Raw genomic sequence first — 14,993 nt, forward strand, 5'->3', positions numbered from 1 at the left:
CATTTTATGGTACAATGGATACAACTTTGGACTTCTAGGATGCGAATGGAGAAATTCCCTGGTTGTGAGTCCCACCAGAATAGTCAGTGGCCTCTTTTGCTCTGATGTCTCTGTGAGTCAGACATATGCTTAAAACTTGAATCCACAAACTACTTCAGAAGCATACCCTTCACGTTCTGCTTATTTCCCTCTTTGGACACACCCAACTCAGATCACAGAGTACTCTACTAATTAACTTAAGTCACCTATTTAAATAAGAATAGGTTGAAATCCACTGGCCTAGGCCAAAATCTGCAACAACCTATTGTTGGCCACCTACCTAGAAGAAAAAGAAGAAAAAAAAACACGCTTTCCATTTCACCAAGCTGAAACAGCATTTAGATGTATCGTAACTGGAGGTTCCCGAAACATTTGAGACACGAGTACTGAGAGTTTCGATCCAGAAATAAATGGCTTGAGATATTCCCTTGTCCCTCAACAGAAGCCTGCACACCTTTCAGGTTTTGGAAATAATCCTGTAACTTCAAAGGGACCTATTCATGATGTAATCAGCTATTCTCCTGACATGCTACCTCTTTTAGACTTTGTATACAAAAGCATCGAACCAGTGACAGTAACTGGCGCTGTGGCTTAGTTGGTCAAAGCGCCTGTCTAGTAAACAGGAGATCCTGGGTTCGAATCCCAGCAGTGCCTAATCTGTGGCTTCTTAGAGTAGTCATTTAACCTTCTCCTTCTCTGACGTGAAAGTCTTGGCAGGAAAGACAATCTGGACTTCTCGGTTGCAAATGAAGGTTTTAAAAAGGTTGTCGTTTTTTGGGTCCCACCAGAGTCACGAATGGTGTCCCTTTGCACAGACGTCTTTACCAGACTGACATTTGCTTAAAGCTGGGGTTTTCCAACTTTTTCAGAAGCCTACGCAACACATTTTTCTTCTTTTCCTTATTGAGCACACCCAAGTCAGCTCGTCGAGTACGTTAATTATCAATCAATTATTTGATTCACCTGTATTAAATGAGAGAGATAATAAAAAAAATATATATATGTGGTGCAGATGCGCTTCAAGAATGGTTTGCAAGCTCCTGGCTTAGGCCTGAAATCTGCTACTACCCATTGATATGGTCAAGCCTATGGATATTTGTACAAACAAAGTCTTTACATATATGAAGAATAATACATGGATAACTTTCTGGATTTTGCCATTTCATATCAGAAGAAGGCTCAGGAAACATTTTAGGCATGACTATCGAGAGTGTAGAGCCAAAATTAAATGAGTTCAGACATTCCCTTGAGGCGTGAAAGGCCCTCGTGTTTTGGAAACAATCCTCTTACCTCTAAGGGACCTCTTTCATGACGTGATCAGCTGTTTTCCTGATGTGCTACCTCTTTTAGACTTGTTTTACCAACAAATTTCACTGATCTGTGGCTTAGCTGGTCAAAGCGCCTGTCTCGTAAACAGGAGATCCTGGGTTCAAATCCCAGCAGTGCCTTTGGCACAGGATATGGGAGTGCTTAACCTTTTCACATATGAAAGTCTTTGCATGACGAACTGTGTTTACCTGCACAAAACTGGAAAAACTAAGAAGTGCTGCGCATGCAATACTTCCCTGAAGTGTGTCATTTTATGGTACAATGGATAGAACTTTGGACTTCTGGGATGCGAATGGAGAAATTCCCTGGTTGTGGTTTTGAGTCCCACCAGAATAGTCAGTGGCCTCTTTTGCTCTGATGTCTCTGTGAGTCAGACATATGTTTAAAACTGGGGTCCACAAACTACTTCAGAAGCCTACCCTTCACATTCTGCTCATCTCCCTTATTGGACACACCCACGTCAGATCATAGAGTACTCTACTAAGTAGCTCAATTAACCCTTTTGAAATAAGGTAAATAACAAAAATGTATAGCGTCTGGGAGGTTTCGAGAATGTTTTGAAAACCACTGGCTTAGGCCAGAATCTGCTACTTCCTATTGTTGAGATCCAGCCTCTGGATGTATTCAAAACAGTCTTTACAAATATGAATATATAATTCATGAAAAGCTTTCTGGATTTTGTCTTTCAGATCAGCTGAAAGCATAGCAGAGATTGCTTTCCATTTCTCCTAGCTAACACAGAGTTTAGATGTATTGTAACTGGAGGTTCCAAAAACATTTCAGAAACACGTATTGACAGTTTCAGATATTACCTCTTTCTTCAACAGAGCCCTGAATGCCCCTCGGGTTTTGGAAATAATCCCCTAACCTCTTTCATGATGTAATCAGCTATTTTCCTGACCTGCTACCTCTTTTAGACTTTTTATAGCAACACATTGTAGAAGGTTCGGCAAGTGGCGCTGTGGCTTAGTTGGTCAAAGCGCCTGTCTAATAAACAGGAGATCCTGGGTTCGAATCCCAGCAGTGCCTATGCCAGTGGATGTGGGCACCGCTCACTTAATGTTTTACATATGTAAATCTGTGCATGCTGAACAGTGTGCATCTGCACAAAATGTGGAAATCTAAGAATTGATGTGCATGCAATAGCGTCTTAAAGCTTGTCTTTTGTGGCTCTGTGGCGCAATGGATAGCGCATTGGACTTCTAGATTGTGAATGGAGATATTCAAAGGTTGTGGGTTCGAGTCCCACCAGAGTTGTGCATACCCTCTATTGCTCAGATGTTTTGGAAACAATCCTCTTACCTCTAAGGGACCTCGTTCATGACGTGATCAGCTGTTTTCCTGATGTGGTACCTCTTTTAGACTTGTTTTACCAACAAATTTCACAGTATCTGGCGCTGTGGCTTAGCTGGTCAAAGCGCCTGTCTCGTAAACAGGAGATCCTGGGTTCAAATCCCAGCAGTGCCTTTGGCACAGAATATGGGAGTGCTTAACCTTTTCACATATGAAAGTCTTTGCATGACGAACTGTGTTTACCTGCACAAAACTGGAAAAACTAAGAAGTGCTGCGCATGCAACACTTCCCTGAAGTGTGTCATTTTATGGTACAATGGATACAACTTTGGACTTCTAGGATGCGAATGGAGAAATTCCCTGGTTGTGAGTCCCACCAGAATAGTCAGTGGCCTCTTTTGCTCTGATGTCTCTGTGAGTCAGACATATGCTTAAAACTTGAATCCACAAACTACTTCAGAAGCATACCCTTCACGTTCTGCTTATTTCCCTCTTTGGACACACCCAACTCAGATCACAGAGTACTCTACTAATTAACTTAAGTCACCTATTTAAATAAGAATAGGTTGAAATCCACTGGCCTAGGCCAAAATCTGCAACAACCTATTGTTGGCCACCTACCTAGAAGAAAAAGAAGAAAAAAAAACACGCTTTCCATTTCACCAAGCTGAAACAGCATTTAGATGTATCGTAACTGGTCGTTCCCTAAACATTTGAGACACGAGTACTGAGAGTTTCGATCCAGAAATAAATGGCTTGAGATATTCCCTTGTCCCTCAACAGAAGCCTGCACACCTTTCAGGTTTTGGAAATAATCCTGTAACTTCAAAGGGACCTATTCATGATGTAATCAGCTATTCTCCTGACATGCTACCTCTTTTAGACTTTGTATACAAAAGCATCGAACCAGTGACAGTAGCTGGCGCTGTGGCTTAGTTGGTCAAAGCGCCTGTCTAGTAAACAGGAGATCCTGGGTTCGAATCCCAGCAGTGCCTAATCTGTAGCTTCTAAGAGTAGTCATTTAACCTTCTCCTTCTCTGACGTGAAAGTCTTGGCAGGAAAGACAATCTGGACTTCTCGGTTGCAAATGAAGGTTTTAAAAAGGTTGTCGTTTTTTGGGTCCCACCAGAGTCACGAATGGTGTCCCTTTGCACAGACGTCTTTACCAGACTGACATTTGCTTAAAGCTGGGGTTTTCCAACTTTTTCAGAAGCCTACGCAACACATTTTTCTTCTTTTCCTTATTGAGCACACCCAAGTCAGATCGTCGAGTACGTTAATTATCAATCAATTATTTGATTCACCTGTATTAAATGAGAGAGATAATAAAAAATATATATATATATATGTGGTGCAGATGCGCTTCAAGAATGGTTTGCAAGCTCCTGGCTTAGGCCTGAAATCTGCTACTACCCATTGATATGGTCAAGCCTATGGATATTTGTACAAACAAAGTCTTTACATATATGAAGAATAATACATGGATAACTTTCTGGATTTTGCCATTTCATATCAGAAGAAGGCTCAGGAAACATTTTAGGCATGACTATCGAGAGTGTAGAGCCAAAATTAAATGAGTTCAGACATTCCCTTGAGGCGTGAAAGGCCCTCGTGTTTTGGAAACAATCCTCTTACCTCTAAGGGACCTCTTTCATGACGTGATCAGCTGTTTTCCTGATGTGCTACCTCTTTTAGACTTGTTTTACCAACAAATTTCACTGATCTGTGGCTTAGCTGTTCAAAGCGCCTGTCTTGTAAACAGGAGATCCTGGGTTCAAATCCCAGCAGTGCCTTTGGCACAGGATATGGGAGTGCTTAACCTTTTCACATATGAAAGTCTTTGCATGACGAACTGTGTTTACCTGCACAAAACTGGAAAAACTAAGAAGTGCTGCGCATGCAATACTTCCCTGAAGTGTGTCATTTTATGGTACAATGGATAGAACTTTGGACTTCTGGGATGCGAATGGAGAAATTCCCTGGTTGTGGTTTTGAGTCCCACCAGAATAGTCAGTGGCCTCTTTTGCTCTGATGTCTCTGTGAGTCAGACATATGTTTAAAACTGGGGTCCACAAACTACTTCAGAAGCCTACCCTTCACATTCTGCTCATCTCCCTTATTGGACACACCCACGTCAGATCATAGAGTACTCTACTAAGTAGCTCAATTAACCCTTTTGAAATAAGGTAAATAACAAAAATGTATAGCGTCTGGGAGGTTTCGAGAATGTTTTGAAAACCACTGGCTTAGGCCAGAATCTGCTACTTCCTATTGTTGAGATCCAGCCTCTGGATGTATTCAAAACAGTCTTTACAAATATGAATATATAATTCATGAAAAGCTTTCTGGATTTTGTCTTTCAGATCAGCTGAAAGCATAGCAGAGATTGCTTTCCATTTCTCCTAGCTGAGACAGAGTTTAGATGTATTGTAACTGGAGGTTCCAAAAACATTTCAGAAACACGTATTGACAGTTTCAGATATTCCCTCTTTCTTCAACAGAGCCCTGAATGCCCCTCGGGTTTTGGAAATAATCCCCTAACCTCTTTCATGATGTTATCAGCTATTTTCCTGACCTGCTACCTCTTTTAGACTTGTTATAGCAACACATTGTACAAGGTTCAGCAAGTGGCGCTGTGGCTTAGTTGGTCAAAGCGCCTGTCTAGTAAACAGGAGATCCTGGGTTCGAATCCCAGCAGTGCCTATGCCAGTGAATGTGGGCACCGCTCACTTAATCTTTTACATATGTAAATCTTTGCATGCTGAACAGTGTGCATCTGCACAAAATGTGGAAATCTAAGAAGTGATGTGCATGCAATAGCGTCTTAAAGCTTGTCTTTTGTGGCTCTGTGGCGCAATGGATAGCGCATTGGACTTCTAGATTGTGAATGGAGATATTCAAAGGTTGTGGGTTCGAGTCCCACCAGAGTCGTGCATCCCCTGTATTGCTCAGATGTTTTGGAAACAATCCTCTTACCTCTAAGGGACCTCGTTCATGACGTGATCAGCTGTTTTCCTGATGTGGTACCTCTTTTAGACTTGTTTTACCAACAAATTTCACAGTATCTGGCGCTGTGGCTTAGCTGGTCAAAGCGCCTGTCTCGTAAACAGGAGATCCTGGGTTCAAATCCCAGCAGTGTCTTTGGCACAGGATATGGGAGTGCTTAACCTTTTCACATATGAAAGTCTTTGCATGACGAACTGTGTTTACCTGCACAAAACTGGAAAAACTAAGAAGTGCTGCGCATGCAACACTTCCCTGAAGTGTGTCATTTTATGGTACAATGGATACAACTTTGGACTTCTAGGATGCGAATGGAGAAATTCCCTGGTTGTGAGTCCCACCAGAATAGTCAGTGGCCTCTTTTGCTCTGATGTCTCTGTGAGTCAGACATATGCTTAAAACTTGAATCCACAAACTACTTCAGAAGCATACCCTTCACGTTCTGCTTATTTCCCTCTTTGGACACACCCAACTCAGATCACAGAGTACTCTACTAATTAACTTAAGTCACCTATTTAAATAAGAATAGGTTGAAATCCACTGGCCTAGGCCAAAATCTGCAACAACCTATTGTTGGCCACCTACCTAGAAGAAAAAGAAGAAAAAAAAACACGCTTTCCATTTCACCAAGCTGAAACAGCATTTAGATGTATCGTAACTGGAGGTTCCCGAAACATTTGAGACACGAGTACTGAGAGTTTCGATCCAGAAATAAATGGCTTGAGATATTCCCTTGTCCCTCAACAGAAGCCTGCACACCTTTCAGGTTTTGGAAATAATCCTGTAACTTCAAAGGGACCTATTCATGATGTAATCAGCTATTCTCCTGACATGCTACCTCTTTTAGACTTTGTATACAAAAGCATCGAACCAGTGACAGTAACTGGCGCTGTGGCTTAGTTGGTCAAAGCGCCTGTCTAGTAAACAGGAGATCCTGGGTTCGAATCCAAGCAGTGCCTAATCTGTGGCTTCTAAGAGTAGTCATTTAACCTTCTCCTTCTCTGACGTGAAAGTCTTGGCAGGAAAGACAATCTGGACTTCTCGGTTGCAAATGAAGGTTTTAAAAAGGTTGTCGTTTTTTGGGTCCCACCAGAGTCACGAATGGTGTCCCTTTGCACAGACGTCTTTACCAGAATGACATTTGCTTAAAGCTGGGGTTTTCCAACTTTTTCAGAAGCCTACGCAACACATTTTACTTCTTTTCCTTATTGAGCACACCCAAGTCAGATCGTCGAGTACGTTAATTATCAATCAATTATTTGATTCACCTGTATTAAATGAGAGAGATAATAAAAAATATATATATATGTGGTGCAGATGCGCTTCAAGAATGGTTTGCAAGCTCCTGGCTTAGGCCTGAAATCTGCTACTACCCATTGATATGGTCAAGCCTATGGATATTTGTACAAACAAAGTCTTTACATATATGAAGAATAATACATGGATAACTTTCTGGATTTTGCCATTTCATATCAGAAGAAGGCTCAGGAAACATTTTAGGCATGACTATCGAGAGTGTAGAGCCAAAATTAAATGAGTTCAGACATTCCCTTGAGGCGTGAAAGGCCCTCGTGTTTTGGAAACAATCCTCTTACCTCTAAGGGACCTCTTTCATGACGTGATCAGCTGTTTTCCTGATGTGCTACCTCTTTTAGACTTGTTTTACCAACAAATTTCACTGATCTGTGGCTTAGCTGGTCAAAGCGCCTGTCTCGTAAACAGGAGATCCTGGGTTCAAATCCCAGCAGTGCCTTTGGCACAGGATATGGGAGTGCTTAACCTTTTCACATATGAAAGTCTTTGCATGACGAACTGTGTTTACCTGCACAAAACTGGAAAAACTAAGAAGTGCTGCGCATGCAATACTTCCCTGAAGTGTGTCATTTTATGGTACAATGGATAGAACTTTGGACTTCTGGGATGCGAATGGAGAAATTCCCTGGTTGTGGTTTTGAGTCCCACCAGAATAGTCAGTGGCCTCTTTTGCTCTGATGTCTCTGTGAGTCAGACATATGTTTAAAACTGAGGTCCACAAACTACTTCAGAAGCCTACCCTTCACATTCTGCTCATCTCCCTTATTGGACACACCCACGTCAGATCATAGAGTACTCTACTAAGTAGCTCAATTAACCCTTTTGAAATAAGGTAAATAACAAAAATGTATAGCGTCTGGGAGGTTTCGAGAATGTTTTGAAAACCACTGGCTTAGGCCAGAATCTGCTACTTCCTATTGTTGAGATCCAGCCTCTGGATGTATTCAAAACAGTCTTTACAAATATGAATATATAATTCATGAAAAGCTTTCTGGATTTTGTCTTTCAGATCAGCTGAAAGCATAGCAGAGATTGCTTTCCATTTCTCCTAGCTGAGACAGAGTTTAGATGTATTGTAACTGGAGGTTCCAAAAACATTTCAGAAACACGTATTGACAGTTTCAGATATTCCCTCTTTCTTCAACAGAGCCCTGAATGCCCCTCGGGTTTTGGAAATAATCCCCTAACCTCTTTCATGATGTAATCAGCTATTTTCCTGACCTGCTACTTTTTATAGCAACACATTGTAGCAGGTTCAGCAAGTGGCGCTGTGGCTTAGTTGGTCAAAGCGCCTGTCTAGTAAACAGGAGATCCTGGGTTCGAATCCCAGCAGTGCCTATGCCAGTGGATGTGGGCACCGCTCACTTATTCTTTTACATATGTAAATCTTTGCATGCTGAACAATGTGCATCTGCACAAAATGTGGAAATCTAAGAAGTGATGTGCATGCAATAGCGTCTTAAAGTTTGTCATTTGTGGCTCTGTGGCGCAATGAATAGCGCATTGGACTTCTAGATTGTGAATGGAGATATTCAAAGGTTGTGGGTTCGAGTCCCACCAGAGTCGTGCATACCCTCTTTTGCTCAGATGTCTTTGTGTTGGACAAGCATATGCTTAAAACTTGAATCCACAAACTACTCCAGAAGCATACCCTTCACGTTCTGCTTATTTCCCTTATTGGACACACCCAACTCAGATCACAGAGTACTCTACTAATTAACTTAAGTCACCTATTTAAATAAGAATAGGTTGAAATCCACTGGCCTAGGCCAAAATCTGCAACAACCTATTGTTGGCCACCTACCTAGAAAAAAAAGAAGAAAAAAAAACACGCTTTCCATTTCTCCAAGCTGAAACAGCATTTAGATGTATCGTAACTAGAGGTTCCCGAAACATTTGAGACACGAGTACTGAGAGTTTCGATCCAGAAATAAATGGCTTGAGATATTCCCTTGTCCCTTGAAGGAATACAAGTTTATTAAAAGGTTTAATCTAACTTCTAATACTATCATATATAAACTGAGAAAGTTCTGTTTGTTGAAGTTAGCATTTCAGGTTAGGATGGTAAATGATATCAGCTGTGAAACAGTTTCCAGCAAGAGAATCTGGCAAATCCTGTTTTCTCCATTGTAAGTTAAATGAGTCTGATCACTGAGACTTTCTTTAATGGCTCTGAGATGGCTCTTGGAACCAGAGTTCCTGGCCACTATCAGCATTTGAATAGTTATGCTGATTCCATTGGATTGGTAATGCCCTCAGAGTAGGGTGTGTTCGTACTACATTTGCATGCTTTGTTTGAATTTATCTCCACCTCCAGAAGTCCCTCCTCTTAAAATGCCTATAATATACCATGTAAAGTTACTTTAATTTAGACGATGTTGGAATGACTGCAGCTACCGACAAGCAATAAAGAACTTCTGCTTGGAAAACTTCCACCCTCTCCTGGTCTGAGCTTCTAACTTTTCTACAAAGAAAAAGATCACTACAGATGGTGCCGTGACCCGGATAGAATTAACTTCACCTGAATCCAGATTGGAATTCAAGCTCAAAGATCTGACTGCATTCCAGAGAGAATCTTACCTGAATACAGAACTGAAATCTCCACTCAACAAAGACTGAGTTCCAGAACTGAAATCTCCACTCAACAAAGACTGAGTTCCAGAACTGAAATCTCCACTCAACAAAGACTGAGTTCCAGAACTGAAATCTCCACTCAACAAAGACTGAGTTCCAGAACTGACTCCTGAAACTTCAAAGCTCAACAAAGAACAAACTTTTTTTGGCTGAGTTCCAGACGGAATCCTTTCCGTACAAACAACGATTTGGTGAGTTTCACTCTATTCAAAGAACCACTGAAGACCAGTACAAATCTCTGCGCCGTCAGAGAACAGTTATCAGACAGCTGCAGTGTCTGGCTAACAAAGTTACCCTTTAAAAGTTTATTTTCAAGATGAAAGTATAGCCTCTACATTGCTAGAGAAGGTATCCTCTAAAGTTAGGGAAGGTTAACATTACGTGTCAATATTGGTGAACCTCTGTTCAAACAGGGATGTGTTTATCCTCTTAAAGTTAGGAAGGTGAAAGATCCTTTGCATTTCCTTTTAGAGAAGATTAGCGTAACGTGCTAATATTTTCTGTGTTACCCTTTGCTCTGGGTAAGGAAGGTTAACTGTGTTATCGAGTGTAGCCTCTTTTGATCAGAGAAGATTTAGTGTTTTTGTTTGTTTTATCCTCTAAAAGTTAAGAAGGTGAAAGATCCTTTGCATTTTTCTTTTAGGGAAGATTAGCGTAACATGCTAATAGTTTTTGATGTGTTGGTAACAAGGAAGTTTAACAAGATTTGATCTGTGTTAACAAGTATACCCTCTGTTGATCAGAGAAGTTTATTTTTTGATTGTGTGGTAACAAAAGAAATCCACAAAATGGTTAGAAGAAATGCTAGGCTAGTTCCATCAACTGAGAAAAATTGACTAGCTAGCCCTTTATGGACAGACAGTGAGTTCAAGTCATTGTTAGGAGAGAAAATGGATTCCATAATGACTGAGTCAGTTAGATTGGATTTGACAAAGAAATTTGGTATTGATCCAGACAAAGTTTGGTCTATTGAAGAATGCAAGAAGGTGTTAGGTGCATGTATCAGAAAGAAAAACATGAAAGGCATAATCTGTTGCCATAGAGAATATAGCTTATCCATTGCACAAGAACAAACTAGGTGTATTGATAAATTAAAAGAACAGAACAAACAAATGCACACTAAGGTGGGCCATAACAAGGCCTCAACCAAATGTGACTCAGAAGACCAACAGTCAGATGAAACTTATCCTGACTGATAAGCCTGTAGATTCAGTAAAGGTATGTGTTGCAAGAAGATCTCAGGGAATTGAGGGAACTGAAAGTGTTCCTCCCAACTCTTCTGTTGTCCAAAACCAAACTGTTGCCAAAGCACTCGGACCTAGAGACATAGAAAGACTATCCCAAAGCTTACCTTCAGTACGCACAGATTTTTCTGATTTTAGAAGGGCATTGATCAGTAAAATGCGTCTTTACGACATGTCGTTGGCAGAAGTCACACAGCTGATGTCACAAATTCTAACTGAATCTGAATTCAACAGTTTTGAGTCTGCTGTTACTTCTGAACTACAACATGCCAGAAAAGATGAATTGAGAGAGGGAGTTCTGAAAGCGTTGAAGAACATTGTTGGACCCAAAATTGACTGGTCGAAGATCACTAGTTGTTTACAGAAGAAGGGTGAAACTGTTAGTGAGTACACTCAAAGATTTTGCCAGTCAGCAGCAGCGTACAGTGGTATAGCTGACACTTCAGAGAAGGTGTTAGAAGATAATGGTCCCCTAGTTCGCACATGGTTTGATGGTCTGTTGTCAGAACATAGAAAAGCATTGCCTTTCTTAGACTTAACATGGTCCACTAGAACCATACAAAACAACTTGGAGAGGTTAACTACTTGGGAAACAGATTCTGATGTCAAGGCATGAGTAAAAATTGCAGCAGCATCCTTTAAGGTCAACACAGAGAATCAACAGAAACGCAAATGTCCTAAGAGAGAGGGCAGCAGTTGTTATTACTGTGGTAAACATGGACATTGGGGAAAGGAGTGTAGGAAAAACAAAAAGAACTTTAAACAAGTTAACAATGTTACTCAGCTCCTACTCAGTCTGCTTGCTACTCTGAAGCAGCCCGTCCCCTCGTCATTAAACTCGTTGGGCAGCTTGTTGATGTGTTAACCATTTGGGCTGTGAGTGCTTAATTTCCCCAGTAACTTCCAACAAAGATGAAAGACTTATTTTTGTTTAATAGAACAAAAGGAAAGTGACTGTCTCACCCTTCCTTTGGGGAACACCAAGTTAGGTAGACTCACAGCCTTAAATGTTATTTTACAGCACAGACCTTTCATCATTAAGTGTGTTAGGTCAGACTGTAAACGTAAAAAAAGCCCTCATGCAGTGTCCACAATAATGCCAAATATTGTCTTACAGCGTGCACCTGTCACAAATCCGTCCTCATGTATGCTGTCTGCTATGACTGAAGTTTTGTTAGAGGATGAAGGAGAAATTACTTACGATTGTGTTACGCTTACATATACACCTATGAGTGAAGTAAAAGAAAAAGGTAACAGACGAGCAGGTTATGCAGCAACGTCCACCACGGAAGTGTTAGCTTCAGGACGTCTTCCAGATCATTTTTCAGCTCAAGCTGCAGAACTAGTAGCCCTAACAAGAGCATGCACGCTAGCTTCAGGATCGGTTGCTAATATCTACACAGATTCCAGATATGCTTTTGGGGTAATTCATGATTTTGGTGTCAGGTTGAACGTGCAAACAGAACAATGAAAATCAGGCTAAGCAAAATGCATCAGGAAGGAGTACCATGGGTTGAAGCGTTGCCAGCAGTACTGTGTAGTATAAGAGCCTCACCAACAGATCAGTAGGACTGAGCCCTCATGAGATTATTACTGGACGCCCAATGCAGATGCCAGGTGTGATTGATCTTAGAAATGCTGATGTACACATTGCCTCAGATGCCCTGATCACTTACTGTGAAAACCTCACAAAGGCAGTACAGAGTGCCAGAGAGAGAGTTGAGTCGTGTTGGCAGACTCCACCAGAAGGTGGACACACTATCATCCCAGGTCAATGGGTTATGATAAAGTCATTCAAAAACAAGCCATTAGAGCCTAAGTGGCACGGACCATATCAAGTGATGTTGATTACAGCTGCTGCAGTATTATGTCAGGGAAAGAAAACCTGGACTCATGTGTCACATTGTAAGGTTGTTCCTGCTCCAACAGGGATAGCATAGGACACGAACCAGTGGGGAGCCGAGGAAAGAACCGATTGCAACAGGCGTCGGGGGCCAACCCTTCGGTGAAGAATCCCTCATAGGCCTTCCCATCCATTAATCCATCCTCATCTCACTGCGTTCTTTAGGTGTCATAATTAAGAAATAGGGAAGAAGGAACAACAATAGCAGACTCGGAAAAGTTTACAACCCTAGTGTTTGAACAAATACTGCTCTCCTGTCTTTTGTTTTCTCTCTTCCTCTGTGCAGATAACACTTGATGGCTGAACCGAGACCCATATGCACCGACCTCCTCGTCTGCGTATGAAGACATAACCTCAAGAAACAACTAGACCCACTCCCGAGCCAACTATCACAAAAGGATAGAGAAAAGAAAAAGAAAAAATAAATACACAACGCAGAGACTACGAAACCTTCAGTCATACATCGACATGATCAAGATTGTCCTACTACTACACATCATGAAGATCGCACAAAGTCCGGACTCCAGAAACAACATATTCTTAGAGCTGATGAATATGTCACAAATGCCTTGTTTGCTGGAAAGAAAGTGTGCATGTCACATCCGAAGATGACTGCATTCCAGGACTCACTTGTGCACAAACATGGTGGTCCAACAAGACATTCTTGATCTTTCAGCAAAATTACACCAAGATGACTGAAGATAGTTCTTCATGGTTCAGAAACTTGATTGATCACGAGAAAATCACAGTTCCAACCAGAAAAGACTCACGGACCCTAATTGCATGTTTTGTTTATGTGTCAACATGCAATTACAGAAAAATAAACACAGAAAATGCCTTATGTGCCTGTAACTATCACAAGTTGCAAGAATGAATTTTTAATTGTTTAAATTTGTATATAGTGTGGGAGTAATTTAGAACTCCCAAAGGGGGAATTGAAGGAATACAAGTTTATTAAAAGGTTTAATCTAACTTCTAATACTATCATATATAAACTGAGAAAGTTCTGTTTGTTGAAGTTAGCATTTCAGGTTAGGATGGTAAATGATATCAGCTGTGAAACAGTTTCCAGCAAGAGAATCTGGCAAATCCTCTTTTCTCCATTGTAAGTTAAATGAGTCTGATCTCTGAGACTTTCTTTAATGGCTCTGGGATGGCTCTTGGAACCAGAGTTCCTGGCCACTATCAGCATTTGAATAGTTATCCTGATTCCATTGGATTGGTAATGCCCTCAGAGTAGGGTGTGTTCGTACTACATTTGCATGCTTTGTTTGAATTTGTCTCCACCTCCAGAAGTCCCTCCTCTTAAAATGCCTATAATATACCATGTAAAGTTACTTTAATTTAGACGATGTTGGAATGACTGCAGCTACCGACAAGCAATAAAGAACTTCTGCTTGGAAAACTTCCACCGTCTCCTGGTCTGAGCTTCTAACTTTTCTACAAAGAAAAAGTTCACAACACCCTTATCCCTCAACAGAAGCCTGCACACCTTTCAGGTTTTGGAAATAATCCTGTAACTTCAAAGGGACCTATTCATGATGTAATCAGCTATTCTCCTGACATGCTACCTCTTTTAGACTTTGTATACAAAAGCATCGAACCAGCGACAGTAACTGGCGCTGTTGCTTAGTTGGTCAAAGCGCCTGTCTAGTAAACAGGAGATCATGGATTCGAATCATAGCAGTGCCTATGCCACAGGATGTGGGCACCGCTCACTTAATCTTTTACATATGTAAATCTTTGCATGCTGAACAGTGTGCATCTGCACAAAATGAGGAAATCTAAGAAGTGATGTGCATCGAATAGCGTCTTAAAGCTTGTCTTTTGTGGCTCTGTGGCGCAATGGATAGCGCATTGGACTTCTAGATTGTGAATGGAGGTATTCAAAGGTTGTGGGTTCGAGTCCCACCAGAGTCGTGCATACCCTCTATTGCTCAGATGTCTTTGTGTTGGACAGGCATATGCTTAAAACTTGAATCCACAAACTACTTCAGAAGCATACCCTTCACGTTCTGCTTATTTCCCTTATTGGACACACCCAACTCAGATCACAGAGTACTCTACTAATTAACTTAAGTCACCTATTTAAATAAGAATAGGTTGAAATCCACTGGCCTAGGCCAAAATCTGCAACAACCTATTGTTGGCCACCTACCTAGAAAAAAAGAAGAAAAAAAACACGCTTTCCATTTCTCCAAGCTGAAACAGCATTTAGATGTATCGTAACTGGA

At 41.1% G+C, this 14,993-nt stretch overlaps 12 non-coding genes across 12 annotated transcripts; all 12 read left to right on the forward strand.

Annotated features, from left to right (window-relative positions):
- Window positions 1-619: 619 nt before the first annotated feature.
- On the forward strand, window positions 620-693 carry trnat-agu (transfer RNA threonine (anticodon AGU)). The gene has a single exon. It is a non-coding gene; the product is annotated as a tRNA-Thr (tRNA).
- Window positions 694-2,323: 1,630 nt separating this feature from the next.
- On the forward strand, window positions 2,324-2,397 carry trnai-aau (transfer RNA isoleucine (anticodon AAU)). The gene has a single exon. It is a non-coding gene; the product is annotated as a tRNA-Ile (tRNA).
- A 139-nt stretch (window positions 2,398-2,536) lies between these two features.
- trnar-ucu (transfer RNA arginine (anticodon UCU)) lies at window positions 2,537-2,625 on the forward strand. The gene is given in 2 exon segments: window positions 2,537-2,573; window positions 2,590-2,625. It is a non-coding gene; the product is annotated as a tRNA-Arg (tRNA).
- A 136-nt stretch (window positions 2,626-2,761) lies between these two features.
- Window positions 2,762-2,835, forward strand: trnat-cgu (transfer RNA threonine (anticodon CGU)). Its single transcript has one exon. It is a non-coding gene; the product is annotated as a tRNA-Thr (tRNA).
- Window positions 2,836-3,582: 747 nt separating this feature from the next.
- trnat-agu (transfer RNA threonine (anticodon AGU)) lies at window positions 3,583-3,656 on the forward strand. The gene has a single exon. It is a non-coding gene; the product is annotated as a tRNA-Thr (tRNA).
- Window positions 3,657-5,290: 1,634 nt separating this feature from the next.
- On the forward strand, window positions 5,291-5,364 carry trnat-agu (transfer RNA threonine (anticodon AGU)). Its single transcript has one exon. It is a non-coding gene; the product is annotated as a tRNA-Thr (tRNA).
- A 139-nt stretch (window positions 5,365-5,503) lies between these two features.
- On the forward strand, window positions 5,504-5,592 carry trnar-ucu (transfer RNA arginine (anticodon UCU)). The gene is given in 2 exon segments: window positions 5,504-5,540; window positions 5,557-5,592. It is a non-coding gene; the product is annotated as a tRNA-Arg (tRNA).
- A 136-nt stretch (window positions 5,593-5,728) lies between these two features.
- On the forward strand, window positions 5,729-5,802 carry trnat-cgu (transfer RNA threonine (anticodon CGU)). Its single transcript has one exon. It is a non-coding gene; the product is annotated as a tRNA-Thr (tRNA).
- A 747-nt stretch (window positions 5,803-6,549) lies between these two features.
- Window positions 6,550-6,623, forward strand: trnat-agu (transfer RNA threonine (anticodon AGU)). Its single transcript has one exon. It is a non-coding gene; the product is annotated as a tRNA-Thr (tRNA).
- Window positions 6,624-8,242: 1,619 nt separating this feature from the next.
- On the forward strand, window positions 8,243-8,316 carry trnat-agu (transfer RNA threonine (anticodon AGU)). The gene has a single exon. It is a non-coding gene; the product is annotated as a tRNA-Thr (tRNA).
- Window positions 8,317-8,455: 139 nt separating this feature from the next.
- On the forward strand, window positions 8,456-8,544 carry trnar-ucu (transfer RNA arginine (anticodon UCU)). Its single transcript is given in 2 exon segments — window positions 8,456-8,492; window positions 8,509-8,544. It is a non-coding gene; the product is annotated as a tRNA-Arg (tRNA).
- A 6,046-nt stretch (window positions 8,545-14,590) lies between these two features.
- Window positions 14,591-14,679, forward strand: trnar-ucu (transfer RNA arginine (anticodon UCU)). The gene is given in 2 exon segments: window positions 14,591-14,627; window positions 14,644-14,679. It is a non-coding gene; the product is annotated as a tRNA-Arg (tRNA).
- Window positions 14,680-14,993: the final 314 nt, after the last annotated feature.

This window comes from Siphateles boraxobius, unplaced genomic scaffold, assembly GCF_051911475.1.
Source record: "Siphateles boraxobius isolate OS27281-9 unplaced genomic scaffold, OSU_SipBor_1 42, whole genome shotgun sequence".
Lineage (NCBI taxonomy): Eukaryota > Metazoa > Chordata > Actinopteri > Cypriniformes > Leuciscidae > Siphateles > Siphateles boraxobius.